Source organism: Panthera onca, chromosome B1 (assembly GCF_046562875.1).
Source record: "Panthera onca isolate mPanOnc1 chromosome B1, mPanOnc1 haplotype 2, whole genome shotgun sequence".
NCBI lineage: Eukaryota > Metazoa > Chordata > Mammalia > Carnivora > Felidae > Panthera > Panthera onca.
Window position 1 is genome coordinate 48,256,908 of NC_138342.1, and position 14,768 is coordinate 48,271,675.

Below are 14,768 nucleotides of genomic sequence, written 5' to 3' on the forward strand. Positions count from 1 at the left end.
TCTTGTGTAGAAGGCTTGCACACTAACTTATGCTCTGACACCCCATGCCAAGCTGTGCTTCAAACCCCCTTTGTAGACACTCCTTCAGCCTGTCTGTACTCTGACACCCAGCTCTGGACGTCTGCTCCCCATACCTTCATGCACTATTGCTTACTTCATTCCATCTAATGCTTTTGGATTGAATTGTTGAGAAGTAAAGGGAAGAGGAAGAGGAAGAGAAAAAAAGGGTGAACACTTACTTCTAATTTATGTATTTATGTTACATTTTTATTTAAATATATAAAATAACCTAAATCTTATTTGAAAAACACTTGGGAAAAATAAAGAAAATAAACAACTCCATTTTAACTGAGCTATATGTAGACTCAAATGCATTACCATGATGTTCAACAATTTGTGTCAGGAAAATGAATTTATCAGAATAATGCCTAACAAATTTATGGTTCCAAAGATGATTCAGATTTAAGTAAGAGTCTCTTGGAAAAAGGCCAGTTTTCCTTTTAAATCTCTTCAATCCCTTACCTCAAATTTCTTAAGAAAGTCACAAGTTCAACTTCCACTCCATGGGATTTACTCATGTGATACTGACAAGAACTAGTGATTTAAGAGCAAAGAGCAGTGATAAGCAGAATGAAATAATTAGTGATAAGCAGAAAAAGATAATTATCCTGAACATTTCAAATATCATCTCTTTCAAGAGCTACTGGATCAAATGCTAATTTTTTTTAAAATTAAGTTTGCATTTTATCCACTTGCAGAAAGAATATAGGCCCATTAAGTGTCATTCTATAATGGAAATAAAAGGTCATAACTAAATTGGAGGAAGGCTTTTATCCATTAATGTGCAGATCACAGCAGCACCTGCTCTATCACTGCTATGAATCAGTGTGAGAAATTCCCATCAGACTGAAATGACAGCAGATTCCAATTCAACATGTTGAGACCTATCCATAAATTTTATGTATTTTTTACAGATAAACATTGAACATTCAGGAAAATAACTTGAGTTCTAAGCATATGAAGTTAAGAATTCTACTTGTGAGATCACAATGGTTCCCTCTCAACCCTCCATGGATGAGTACGGTCTCTCCCTCTGTCCTTCCATTTCAGCTCCTTCCTTCTCCTTATTCTATAAACACACACCAATACACTTTCTTTAGAAACAAACAATTATGCTTATTCATTGCTCCAAAACAAGCCATTCTAAAACTTAGTGTCTAAAAATAGCAAAAGATTCAATTCTTACTCTTGTTTGAATTTAAATTCAAACACACTGTGTGCTCTCATTCTAATTTTAGGAATTCATTCTGAAGATCTCAAATTTTGCACTATAAGTATAGGCTCTTTTCCAAGTTTGATTCCTATTACAATGTCACACTGAGACCATCATTGTCCCCTTGTCACCATCCTCCTGGGATCTGCACTTTCCTTAATTCTGTGCTCTGTTGTTAATGACACTAAGTTTTCCAATTGCTCAAGTGAGAAATTCCTCATTCCCATTCTCATAACTCATCAGTCACCAAGGCCTCAAGACCTTAAAATGCTTCTTAAAAATGTGCCCATTCCTTTTCTGTGTCCTGGCCAACTGGCTCCTCCTGTCAGTTGGAAAACTTCCTAGCTGATCCTTCTATTTCTTTTATCTTCCCTTTGAAATCTATTGTCCATTGTAAATACTCCTAAAATATAATTTGCATTATTTTAACGGCTACAAGTTTTCAAATGTAGCTTATAAAAGTGAGTCTAAAAGCCTTGGTGTCACATTGATACTCTGCTATCAGTGATATCCAATCTTTCATTCCCCGTGACTTTTCTACCTCCTGATAGACATGCACCCTAATCAAGGTGGAGTGGGCAACTAGCTGCATGCCTTTTCCTATTCTCATATATTAAAGAGAACCAAGAGGACTCTTTTTTTATTTACTAGAAATAACTACATTGCTTCTTTAGCACTTCTGTAATGATTTTGTTATAACATTTATTGGTCTGTCTTATATTAAGTTTACTTCTTAATATGACTCTTTCATTAGGATTATTAGTATTTCATCTTTATAACTTTCCCCTCAAGCATCTATAATTGTGAATCCGTCATCTCAGATGTTCAATGTATATTGAATTACAAAATGTGATTATGGGATTGATGACAAAGGTGATCATGCATTGGAATGTGGAATGGATTGACTTTTAATAAGTGATACAAGGCAAATAGATGCTCATGTAAAATAAAAAAAATTTTCATGCCTTCTTCATAATATAAACACCATATAATTTTATATAGATTGCAGATCCCAGGGTAAGAGTAAAATAATAGGCAGAAAAAAAGGAAGCACAGGAGAAAATCTGCATAATCATAGAGTAGGCCAAAGATATATTATAGGATACAACACCACCAATGAAGATTATAAAATTATAAATGGAACTGTGAAAAGCTACCATGAAGACAATAAAAAGGCAAGTAACAGACATAGAGATGATATTTGCAATTCATGCATCTGATAAAGGATTTATTCTGAATATATAAATAACTACTACAAATTCAGCTAAGAATAAAACAATAAAAGCATAGACAAAAATACTTCAATAGGTATTTCACAAAACAGGATATTCTAAGGGACCTGGGACTAAATTTTATTATTCATTGGGGGAATCCTACCAGAAGCCACTCAGGGCACCTGGATGGCTCAGTTGGTAGAGGGTCTGACTCTTGTTTTCTGCTCAGGTCATGATTTCATGGTCATGAGATCCAGCAGAGCCCCGCATGGGGCTAGGCATTGGGTGTGGAGCCTGCCTGGGATTCTCTCTCTCCTTCTTCCTCTGCCCCTCTCCCACATGTGTGTTTGCTTGCTCTTTTTCTTAAAAAAAAAAAAAAAACAAAAAACAAAAGACTATGGCTCAAAATACCAAGTTCATAATAGGTGGAACAAAGAGCACTCAGGTATACTGGTAAAGGGAGTGTAAAATCATCAGCTATTTTGGAAAAAAATGGTAATATTTTTTAGAAATGGGATTATGCAAGCCTTTCAGCCCAGAAGTTCTACTCCTAGGTATTTACCTAACAAAAATATCACCAAAAGAAAGGCTGAAGAATGTTCACAAACTCAGCATTCACAGTACTCACAAACTTGAGATTACACAAATGCCCACGAGTAAAAATTGCAGTATAATCACATGGTTAAATGACATGTACCAATGACAATGAAAAGCCACATCTACATACAACAATATAAATGAATCTTTAAACAAAATGAGAATGAAAGAAGCCAAAGAGAAATTGTGTGATGTGATCTGTGTAAAATTCAGGAACAAGAAAAAATTATACTTTTATAATATGTCCAGAGGTTGGTTACCTTTGGAGGAAGGTCATGACTAGAAAGTAGCATGGGGGAAACCCCTATATTATTTTAAGTGTAGGTTTGTTATTTTTTAGTGTGTGTGTGTGTGTGTGTGTGTGTGTGTGTGTGTGTGTGTGTGTGTGTTTAATCTGGGTACAGTTTACACAGACGTGTTCAATTTTCAAAAATTCATAGGTATGTACATTTATGATTTCTATGCTTTTCAGTATGTGTGCTATACAGAGAAAAGTTTAAACATCTTACAGGAAAAATATTTACCTACATGAGCATAATCATCTAAACTATATGAATAGATACTGATCTGCAAAACTATTCTACTACTATAATTACAAATTTTAGCTATATGGTTGCATCTAGAACTAGGTAAGTGGAAACAGTGAGGAGTTCCAGGAGAACAGGAATGTCATTCTAAATATTTGAGATGTATAATAACCCTATGGCATGTGTGGTATGTGATACCTTCTAGGAGAATGAGGCTATGTCTCTGACTTTTAGTTAATTGTATCTATGCTCCAAGCCTGCAAAATAAATTGATTTGAAATCTTAAGGTCAATGTCAGTTAGTGACCTAAAGAATATATAATGCACTCTAGCTACTTAATGTATTGCTTTTACATTTAATTTTGTCTTTGAACCTTAAAAATATTCTTTACTGACTTTAAAAATAGAGTCTGGGATTCGACCAATAGTCAAGAAAATTTTGTATATTAACTTATCTACTTCTATTCTACATTTGGTTTTAAATATTTCTTGAATTGGAAGCCGTTCACTTTTTCCATCTAAATATCAGTTTAGATATTAAGATCACTAATTTTATAGTGAATCTGTATAAAAATGATGACACTTGAATTAGTAAGTAACATTGTGAAAAGTTAGGGTAAATATACCCCAGGCTTTAATCTCTATATAACCTATTGGTACGCGACAGTGAAATGAAAGAAAAAGGGGTTCATAATCAACAAATGATAGCTATTATCAACAATAAAACATAAATATTACCCATAAAATATATCCTTAAAATAAGAAATTAAGTTTTACTAGTGATTAATAGATTGGCAGTATATAGTAAAATCAAAAGTTCAGAGAAATACCATTTATTATAATCCTTGAATATAATTTTCCTCAATTTAAAAAAAATTTTTTTCAAATGTTTATTTATTTTTAAGAGAGGGAGAGACAGAGACAGAGTGTGAGTGGCGGAAGAGGCAAAGAGAGGGAGACACAGAATCTGAAGCAGTTTCCAGGCTCTGAGCTGTCAGCACAAAGCCTGGTGTGGGACTCGAACCCACCAACTGTGGGATCATGACCTGAGCAGAAGTCAGATGCTCAACCAACTGAACCACCCAGGTGTTCAATTTTTTTTTTTTTGACCCACAGACATATATATGTATATACATATGTATATATATATATATATATATATATATATATATATATGTATATATATATATATTTAATTCTCTACTATTTGATCCTCTTTTTTCTATTAGTTTCAAAGCTACCATGAAAGCATATTAACGTAACTTACAAAGGAAGATTCCAAAGAAAGTAAAGATTATCTTCTTTTTTAAAATACATTTTATTCTTTTAAATTTCTTTAAAAGTTTATTTATTTTGAGAGAGAGAGAGAGAGGGAGAGATGGAGTGGGGGATCAGCAGAGAGAGAGGGATAGAGAGAATCCCAAGCAGGCCCCATGTCCAAATGGAACCGATGCAGAGCTCCATCCCACGAACCATGAGATCATGACCTGAACCACAACAAAGAGTCCCATGCTTAACAGACTGAGCCACCCACGGGCCCCTAAAGATTCTTTTCTATCTAAAAGTCAACTGGGTAATTAATACATTTATTTTAGTATATATTTTGGATTAAGTATTCTTAAAATCCAAAAGATTGGGTGTTAGAAGACAGAGACAGATATAAGTTTAAACCAGCTTAACTGCTCCAGATAAACTTATCATGTTCTGGATCTCTGGATGCCTCACGAGTGCGTGTGCATACACATATACTGCATGCATTTATCTAAATACCCATATAATTAATTATTAGCATATGTCTTCTAGAAATGGAAAGAACCCTCCCTTTATTATTTGCCCTTTTGATGATGCAGCCTGGAAAATGTTCCTTAGTGTATGCCTAAAACAGAAATAGTAGACAACATGCAAAAAAGAAATAATCATTTCTGATTATTAAACTTTTAAATGTTCAACCCCAGTTTAGCTGATATTATATTAATGCCAAGTGTGGGTAACTTACAACTCTAACTGCTTATAAAAATTTTCTTCCCATTTTCCATCCAAAAAAAAATTCATTCGCTACATTTACCAAATTTAACATTAAGATTCAAAGTAAGTGAAGGCAAATGCCAATTGAAACAAAAACTAATTGTGTGGCCATGGGGAAGTGGCTTGATCTCTCTAAATAGGTGTATGTGGTTAGCACTACACAAGCATTTAACAACCCTGAACCTCATTTTATTAATCTCTAAAATGCCAGTAATAATAATTAGGATATAAAAAGTAAAAAAAAAAAAAAAAAAAGGTTAAAAATCAACATTATCAAGGTAGCTATTATCCTTAATAAGTTTAGCCTTTAAATATTTTCTCTTGTTTTTTCTTAATAGGCTTATGAAATATAGCAGAATGACTAAGAAAATGAATGGATGTATCTAAGGTACACATTTAAGAAATTATGGGTCTGCTATCAGATACCCTATTTTCTTCCCTTCATCTTATTATTACTCAAAATACGTATTGACTACTTACCAATTTCTAAGCATTTTTCCAGACAATAGTACTATACAGATAAAAATAAAAATCCCAGATCTAATTGGGGAAGCAAACAAGTCAAGTAAATGTTGTGATACACTATGACAATCATGACAGAAATATAGAGTGGCATGGCTGTGGGGTAGAAAGTTATGTGAAATAGTGAAAGGGAAGTAAGTCATCAGGGCAGGTTTCTCAGAGGATGAAATGCCCAAAAAACAAGTGTGGAGATGAGTGCTGCTAGAATATGAAATAATAACAGCAAACCCACAGTGATCTGAGGGCAGCGAAAAACTGTGTAAGTGGCTTGGATTTGCTCTTCTTCCGTGTAAGGATTGGTAAAAAAAATGCCGATGGGAAGGTAAACAGAAGTCAAGTCATTTAGAGCATCCTTTCTCTCATGCTAAAGACTTTGAGAATTCCTCGATAGGTAGCAGGAACCAATATAGAGGACTGAATAATTGGGTGGTATGATCATAAGTGCATTTGCAAATAAGATACATCATAGACAAAATAATTCTAGGGTTTATTGATGTATAAAGCCTCTCACAATGTATGTGTGTATCAAATCATCACATACACTTTACACATCTTACAGTTATACTGTCAATTATACCTCAACAAAGCCAAAAAATACAAGGGTTTAAACAAATCCTGTCTTAATGAAAATTGGTACATGGCATTAACAGTTTTCTTATGAAATTGGGTGTCAAAATTGAGCAGAAAAGAAGGATTAAGAAACCATTAAAAAAGATTGTCCCATCAGATTCCCATAGGTGAAAGAAATTAAAGGAGGAAGATAGAAACCAAAAATAATAAATGTAACACTAAACATAATTGACTTTTTCCTTGAAGAATGTACCTGTTTTACCACTGGATGAGTAATAAACCATAGATTACAATAATGGCCTTAGTGTACAACTCTCTTGAATATCCTGTTGTGTTAAAATGTAAATACGTAAATAATATTACAAACATTTATATGCCATATGATTCCTCTACTGAGCATTCAAAATAAGAAAATTACTGCCTTGATCTCTGCAGAACAAACTTTTCTCTACATGATGGATGAGAAATAGTTACCTCTTGTAAAGTTTATCTTAATTTAGTTCATCTGCAGCGGATGAACTAATTCTTCTCACTGTAAAATTATGGCTCGTGGTCCAAATAATATTAGTCAATTTAAATGAATAGAGTTCTCTCCTCTCTGACTCTTAAGAGAATACAATCAATGCCTTTTCAGATAGAAAGGTAACACAAACCGAACAATGAAACATGTTGAGGAGTTTTCCTGTTTTGCATGTTCAGAAAAAAAAAAAAAGCATTTAAACAATCATTTGCTTTCTGGAACTCATTCATTATTTTTGAAAAATTTTAAATTGGTGACTGTGTGGCAAACATATTTACAATGTACAATAAAAATATTAGGGTGTGGAAGACCAAGAACTGAATAAAATCATCTGGTATGCTAAGAACTGACGTGAAACTTAAATTCCCTCACCTTTCTAGGAAACGAGATCACAAAAGGTTGTGAAAAGGCATGGAAAATATCGAAGTACTGGTCAGCAAATCTGGGACATGACAAATCAGAGACAGATTAAACGATACCTCTGAAAATACTAGTATTTTTTTTTTATGTTTGTTTGTTTATTTTTGAGAGGAAAAAAAAAAAGAGTGTGAAAGGGGGAGGGGCAGAGAGAAAGAGGGAGACACAGAACCTGAAGCAGGCTCCGGGGCTCCGAGCTGTCAGCACAGAACCAGACATGGAGCTTGAATCCAGGAACAGCGAGACCACGACCAGGACAAAAGTCAGACGCTCAACTGACTCAGCCACCCAGGCGCCCCAGACCGGTTTTTTAAATAAAATCAGACCATTCCATCATCTGGTTCCCTAGAGAGAGATCTATTTTTTAACATTTTTTTATTATTGAGAGACACAGCATGAGCAGGCGAGGGGCAGAGAGAGGAGGAGACACAGAATCCAAAGCAGGCTCCAGGCTCTGAGCTGTCAGCACACAGCCCAAGGTGGGTCTTGAACTCACAAACCACGAGATCATGACCTGAGCTGAAGTCTGACGCTTAACTGACTGAGCCACCCAGGCGCCCCCAAGGTTCCTTAAAGATATTTGAATAAGAAGTCCAAACCATAAGAATATTCAGGTTCTTAATTTTTTAGCAGTTTGTTGAGTGAAAATTGCATTTTTCCTGCTTTAATTTGGAATTCTCTAATAATAATAATAATAATAATAATAATAAAGTATAAATTTGAGCATGCATTATTTTGTCTTTTAACTTGAACGTCTATGAATTGCCCATGCATACCCTTAATAATTATTTTGTTTTTGTCTTTTTCTTGAAACTATATGGTCTTTTTTTTAATATTATAGATGGTAATTCTTTTTTCTGTCATCTGCATTATACATTTATTTTTCCCCATGTTATCACCAATTCTTATTTTACTTACTATATATTTCAACATAAAACATTTTTTTTGAAATTTTAGTCATAGATGAATATTTTTTACTTTATAAATTCAAGGTCTAAATCTTAGAGAACTTCTCCAAATGTAATTCCCCAAATTTTCTTGATAAAATTTTATTTTATTTTTATATTTATATGTTTAATACTCAAGAATTTCATTTTATCATAAGTGGGTTTACATTTTCATTTTCTTCAATCTGGTTAACCATTATGTCAGCACAAATTATCTCAAATCCATCCTTGACCTACTGAATTAAATCACATACATACACATATGGATATACATGTATGTCAAATTGTCTGTAATGTATTTCTTAATTCTCTAATTTGTGCTACTGATATGCTATATACTTGATTATTCTATAAAAATGCAATTTTAATCATATTAAGCAGGCTCTTTCATTGTCCTCCTTTTCCTACTTTTTTTGTGGCTATTTTTCATCACAAATTTTTCCATTACAATTTTTCAAATGTTCATTGACATAGCTCTAAGATGATCTATTCTTGTGTCTATCAAAGATACATTTTATTATTTTTAAACGTTTGTTTATTTATTTTGAGAGAGACAGAGAGAGGGATGAAGGAAGGGGCAGAGAGAGAGGGAGAGATAGAATCCCAAATAGGCTATGGGCTGTGGACCTCAGAGCTCAATATGTGCTCGATCCCTAGGAATATATAGGCCTTCAGATATGGCTCACTATCTTTTGAAGTAGTAGAATCTAGCCCCCACCTTGCTACTTGAGGGTTATGAGTTAGGAGGAATCACAAGAAATTCTTTTCAGAAAGCAAATGAGGACACAAATGAGTTAAAGGTATTATATGAAAACTTCTGTTAACCTCCTGGCATCTGCTTTCTCTTCCCCTCCTGAAAAGCAGAACAATAACAAGTTTCAGATACTTTCAATGCCTTACTCAGGCTTTACCAGGCCTGCTAAGAAAGATTATGTACTGGAGTTTTGAGATAGCGGCAGGATCTGGCTAATGTGTGCCAATAGGAGATGAGAAATGTTATAGGGGCTAGATCCTAAAGTTGCTGCCTCAGAAAGTAGGGAGGAATCAAGATGAAAGAGTTTATCAATAAGAGAACATCATCGCCTAGAATAAGATTTGATACTTTTTCAAGGATAAATAGTGTTTGCAAAATGACATGATGTATCTTGAGAACTTGGAAAAAAAAATATAGGCCATACTAAGTATAAATATCAAAAGTGTTGTGGTAGATGGCGGTTGATGAAATGAAAAAGCTCAGAGAGGTGAGCATACCAGAACAGGTACACTCTGGAAGGCTGGGAAAGCTATCAGCTGTCGAAACCCTGTAAGAGAGAGTAGAGGAACATCTGTTTACCACAATGGTAAGGGATATACCAGTATCATGGAGCAGTAGACAGTGTTGACTACTGTCTGCTGGTCATGGCTAATAATAGAGGATGCTACTAGAAACTGAATTTCTGGGGGCGCCTGGGTGGCTCAGTCAGTTGAGCGTCCAACTTCAGCTCAGGTCATGATCTCCCAGTTAGTGAGTTAAGGCCCCATGTCAGGCTCTGTGCTGACAGCTCAGGGCCTGGAGCCTGCTTCGGATTCTGTGTCTCCCTCTCTCTCTGCCCCTCCCTGACTCATGTGCTGTCTCTCTCTCAAAAATAAATAAACATTAAAAATTGTTTTTAAAGAAACTGAATTTCCTGATAGCAATGGAATGATAAGGCCCTAAATAACAGAAGCACTTAACTATCAGAAGCAAAGTGGTTACAAATATTATAATAAGCAGCAAAATCAGAGGGTAGCCTTTGGGGGCTGATATGCAGTAAGACACGAAATCATTAAAAGGACATGGCAATCCCCCAAGGCAAGACAGATGGGCAGCCAACAAGAGTACTGCTTACTTTTTAGATAATGAAAAGACATCAAGGATGAATTATCAGGAAGCTGACAACACCAGTGAAAAGTCACGGTCTCTGGCTCTGTTTTCAGATTTCAGTTATTTCTCCAACCTGGAACCCTTTAGATGGAGATAAACCAAGCCCTTTTGAGGAAGGACCCTGAAATATCATGACACGTGCATTGAGAAGTTGTTAACTTTGTCTTTCCACAAAGGGATTTATGTAAATGTACTCAGGTAACTATGCATTAGGGAAAAAGAATACTCAGATCTTTCAGAAATTGTTAGGTGAAGATACTGATCTGACACTTACCTAGGACTCACAGTGCCCTTTGGATCTCCTATCAGATTCATGTCACACACAAACATGCGAAAGCCTGGAAGTTAGGAGTCATGAACTACTTCAAACTTAATCAAGCAGTGGCCCTAACTGTAGCTGCTTTATGAGAAATGGTATCTTTTTTTAAGAGCAGTTTAACACTGTCTTTGACACATGGTAGGTTCAAATTGAGCTGGCATATGCAGTCTTTTCCATTTTGAACAGGAAGGATGAAAAAGGGCAATTTACATTTACACGTGATGGACAATAGAATATATTCACAGTCTTGGTTTGGAAAATGTTATAAAATATCCAAAGAGACCTGGACTATAACAAATAATTTACAGAACATCACACTGAGCCGTGAATCAGACCAGAGTACAAGAACTGCAAAGTACAGGGGAAGCCATGGTAAGGCCCATATTTTTGAGAAGGTGGGAGACAAGTATTTTTAATTCTGAAATACATCACATTAGTGACATTTTTAGGAGTCTGGTGGTTTGGGGCATGTTTGACATCATCTCCAAAGTACAGAACAAATCAATGCATCTCAACTCCTACTTCTAAGAAGGATGTTTTGTAGTTAAAAGGCTATACTGGGTTCTGGAACTCATTCCAAATTTGAGAATACTGTTCTGACCTATTGACTAGATGAACTGGAAGGCTACCAGTTTTGAATGAGGCCAAGAGAAGGAAAGATATTTGTAACAAGTTTAGACTTCAATGCAAGAAGGTCTAACTTTTTATCTTTATTATCTTTCATACCTTATGATACTAAACCTAACTGTCAAGGGAAAAAATGCCCAAATAAGAGCATCTCAATTTTATGGGTATATGTGAATTTATAAAATCAAATGCATTGATTGAAAAACTAAAGCTTTCTAATATTAAATTTTGTCTAGTGGATCTGTAACAGTCATAGATATGGTTGTGTTATACCAATCATCCTTGATTTCTGAATAATTGCTTTATTTTATATACTTAGCTATTGTGTTGTGGTGAAAATAACTTTATAATTATTATTCACTTTTATTTATAAATCGTGCTTTAGATTGTGTGTGTGCATCTGACAAGGTGTAATTAACATTAAATGACAAAGAGAATAAAGTTGACAATATATAGACTTTATTTTAGAAAGGCAACTACTTTTAATTTACCATGTTCCCTGAATCACTCCCTTTTATGGTCAATAATTTTTCTAAAGAAGTGTAAATGGTACAGAAATTTTTTGGGGAAACAAAGTCTTTCTGTTTTTCCCCTCTTCTTATTAACATTTTAATCCCTTGACTTTATTTTCTTCATCTTTTTAACTTCAAGGCTCTGATATAGTTTACTTTTGTACCATGAAATATGCAAAATTATATGTAATTATAAATTTATATTCCAAAATGATTTTAGAAAACTGGGACAAAAATTCCCCAGAAGGAATTTTCAGACAATTAAAGCATTAAATAATTATAATTTAATATTAGCCAAAAGATGAGAGATCTAAACATATGCCTAATATTCAGAAATGTGCTGATTCATTTTCTTAGCTTTTTAAGATTTTTCATAGCTTATGTTTCTATGTTAAGTAAAATCTTGAAAATAATACTCTACTTCCTTCTCTTTCTAGTTCTCTCTTATTTCTGTGTTCAGAATAGTTATATATGAGTTTGAATGTGTTTACTCATTCAAGATAAAATGCAAAGTGATTAAATAATTATTGAAATAAAGGATGGATGATGACATGAATACCATCCATTTGTAAGTGTTGGAAATAACAAAGTTAATTTTATTTTTACTACAAGAACATTAAAAGTGAGCCCACTTGTTACTTTTAGCAACGCATGCATTATACTTGAAATTAAAGTGAATAATTAGTGAGTGCTAGGTTTAGTGACTGCAGTATTCACTTCTTATGCATAATATTGAATTTTTTCTGACGATAAAGCAACGTGAGCTAATTTGGGAAGTGGTCACTATGGAAAATATACCAAGTATAAAAATTAATCATAACCTAAGGACCATTTTAATAACTTTTTCTGTATTTCTTCCCAATATTTTCCTTCGTGTCTGCATGTGTATTTGTCTTTGTGCATATGTATAGTATTTTGCATATTCTTTTCAACCATTAGATTATGAGCATTATATCCTGTCCTTAAACATTATTGAAAACATAATTGTATTAGGGCAGTTAAAATATATGATACCATAATGATAAATATATGCCATTGTATATTTGTCCAAGTCTATGGAATACACAACACCAAGAGTGAACCCTAATGTAAACTATGGGCTTTGAGTGATTATGATGTGTCAGTGTAGGTTCATCAGTTGTAACAACTGTACCACTCTGGTAAAGATGTTGATAATGCAGAGGCTAAGCATGTGTGAAGGCAGGGGGTGTATGAGAAGTCTCTCTACCTTCTCTTTATCTTTTCTGTGTACCTTAAAATTCTCCAAAAAAAATAAAATCTTAAAATAATAATAATAATAAATTATAACTAGTCAAATAATTTAGACTTTAAACATATTTAAATTTTTTCATAATTGTATTTATGTTACCTATAGAGATATTTAAAATGTTTTCCTGGTACTATGTTTATACCTTTTATAATCATATACCTCAAGAAATAATACTTCTCTTGTGACAAATTTATAGAAGTGGAATAAACAAACCCCCAATGAATCAGATATGGATACTTTTGACATTACAGGAACATGCTACTAGCATGCAAACATATTCTAGAAAATAATGCAATTAGTTATCTCCCAAAATAGACGATTCAGAAATATGTAGGCTTCAGGTATAATACCATTAAGATTTCTCCTCTGCTTTTCTGTATTATATGGTCTCTGCCTTCCCACCATGCTGGCTTTGTTCCCAGACTGGCTTCTCTGGGATTTTAAGAAAGCTAGCAACAAATAAGGCGATGTGCTTTCTTGTTCATGCCCAAAAGAAGACAGATTCCAAATCATTTGGGCTAAGTCATATTTTAACTCCTGGACCAATAACATTTACCAGAAGGAAGGCCTAGAGGTTGTTGACCACAGCAACATAAAAGAGGAGAGAATTATAATCATAGATTTTGCACAAGCAGATCCCTCTTCCTGAGCACTCTTTCCCAAGGCTGTCACATTTCCCCCTCTATAATACTCAGATATGGATTTATTTGTTATCTATAAGAATAGATATTTCTGAATTCCTTATCTGCAAATTATTTTCTAGGCGCTCCATCACAACTAACATTTCATGTTGTATTGATTTTCATAACACATTGCTATTTAAATTCACACTATTTATTACTGCATATACCTATTTATTTTCCATTTTCTTCACTAGGGTGAAAGCACAATGTTTATATCCCCCTCTACCAGAATCCAAGAAGTTTAAGATGATCTTTGCCTTGGTAATTGCTGAATTACCTGCATCTCACACATGGAAGAAGCTCAAAAAATATTTTTAGAAAGAAAGAAATTTTTAAAAAGGAAGGAGGGGAAAGAAAAAAAGATTATAAGGAGGGAGGGAGGTGGTATGAGAGGGAGGGAGAGGAAGGAAAGAAGGAAGAGAAGAGGTAGAAGAAAAAGGAAGGTGAAATTCATGAGTACATTTGGATAATATATAAAGACGATTCTACTTCTCTGGTTTTCCTGTAACTGGCCATATTAGTACCTCTAATGGGTATTGTAATGGTTAATTTTATGTGTCTATTTCACTGGCTAAAGGATACCCAGATAGTTTGTAAAATATTATTTCTGGGTGTGTTTGTGAGGGTATTTCTGGAAGAGATTACCATTTGAATCAGTAGACCTAAAAAAGATCCTCTTCACCTATGTTGGTGGGGAGACTTATTCCATCTAATGAGGGCCAGAATAGAACAAAAAGGCAGAAGAAGGGTGAATCCTGTCTTACTGAGCTGAGGTATCTATCCATCTTCTTCTGCCCTGAGACATTGGAGCTTCAGGTTCTTGGGCCTTCAAATTCCAAAACT

At 34.2% G+C, this 14,768-nt stretch overlaps 1 long non-coding RNA gene across 1 annotated transcript; it reads left to right on the forward strand.

The window, feature by feature from the left end:
* Positions 1–26: 26 nt before the first annotated feature.
* Positions 27–8,133, forward strand: LOC144616047 (uncharacterized). Its single transcript, XR_013554922.2, has 3 exons — positions 27–227; positions 5,974–6,023; positions 7,628–8,133. It is a non-coding gene; the product is annotated as an uncharacterized LOC144616047 (long non-coding RNA).
* The last annotated feature ends 6,635 nt before the right edge of the window (positions 8,134–14,768 follow it).